This window comes from Neoarius graeffei, chromosome 3 (assembly GCF_027579695.1).
Source record: "Neoarius graeffei isolate fNeoGra1 chromosome 3, fNeoGra1.pri, whole genome shotgun sequence".
NCBI classification, from domain to species: Eukaryota; Metazoa; Chordata; class Actinopteri; order Siluriformes; family Ariidae; genus Neoarius; species Neoarius graeffei.
Genome location: NC_083571.1, coordinates 35,578,443 through 35,580,009, shown reverse-complemented (window position 1 = coordinate 35,580,009; position 1,567 = coordinate 35,578,443).

The window sequence follows — 1,567 nt, the reverse complement described above, 5'->3', positions numbered from 1 at the left end:
ACTATTGTTCAGAATTAGACGGTGGTGATATTTGCTGTTCCATTTCTGTACTGTTGATATGTGGCGTCTCTTGGCTGTATCCGATGTGTTTTCCGTCCTCACTACACACTGGGAATTTCACTCGGAAGTTCAATGTGAAGTGTAAAGCACTGGAACACACTCTGCATGACCGAGTCCTGGATTCTGGTTGGTCAGACGGTGTCCAAATCGCAGGTTTACTGTATATTCAAGCACTGGTTCAAATACGCTCTCATTTCCATAGCAACAGTCCATTCACGTTGATATGGTGAGGTTTTCTGTGAGGAGGTTAAGGGAAGGAGTCTCCAGAGTCAGCACTCTGGAACAGTCACAGATGGAACTGTTTATTTTAAAAAGTGTTTATTTCATCACAATGGGCCGTAGAACGGAAGTTTTGGCACCCAGTTTGAGGAGCACTTCCTCTGTAACATGATCAGAGAGAGAGAGAGAGAGAAATAATGACAGTATATAGCTGCTGTAAACTACTGTAGTGAGAACAGGAACTCTTCTTCTTTCGGCTGTTCCCATTAGAGGTCGCACAGCAGATAATGTCCCTCCATCTCCTCGTATCCTCCGTATCTTTTTCTGTAGCACCAACTGTCCTCATGTCCTCCTTCACCACATCCATCAATCTCATCTTTGGTCTTCCTCTTTCCTCTCTCTCTCTCTCTCTCTCTCTCTCTCTCTCTCCCCATCCCTCTCTGTATCTCTCTCCCCATCCCTCTGTCTCTCTCTCTCCCCATCCCTCTCTGTCTCTCTCTCTCCCCATGCCTCTGTCTCTCTCTCCCATCCCTCTCTCTTTGTCTCTCTCCCCATCCCTCCCTCTCTGTCTCTCTCTCCCATCCCTCTCTCTCTGTCTCTCTCTCCCCATCCCTCTCTGTCTCCCCATGCTTCCCTCTCTGTCTCTCTGTCTGTCTCTCTCTCCCCATCCCCCTCTCTCTGTCTCTCTCTCTCTCCCAATCCCTCTTTGTCTCTCTCTCCCCATCCCTCCCTCTCTGTCTCTCTCTCCCAGTCCCTCTCTGTCTCTCTCTCCCATCCCTCTCTGTCTCTCTCTCCCCATCCCTCTCTGTCTCTCTCTCTGTCTCTCTCTCCCCATCCCTCTCTGTCTCTTTCTCTCTGTCTCTCTCTCCCCATCTCTCTCTCTCTCTCCCCATCCCTCTCTGCCTCTCTCTCTCTGTCTTTGTCTCTCTCTCCCCATCTCTCCTGGTCTCTGTCTGTTTCTCTGTCTCTCTCTGTCTTTGTCTGTCTCTCTCTCCATCTCTCTCTGTCCTTGTCCCTCTCTGTCTCTTTCTCTCTCTCCATCTCTCTCTGTCTCTCTCTGTCTTTGTCTGTCTGTCTCTCTCTCTGTCTTTATCTCTCTCTCCATCTCTCTCTCTCTCTTTGTCTTTGTCTGTCTCTTTCACTCCCCATCCCTCTCTATCTCTCTCTCTCTCTCTCTCTCTGTCTGTAGGGAGAACAGGAACTAACTTGTTTAATTCATGTTCTACAATATTAAATATAGCAATAAATGGATAAAAAGTTTGATGTGTCTTTAAATCATAAAAAATGT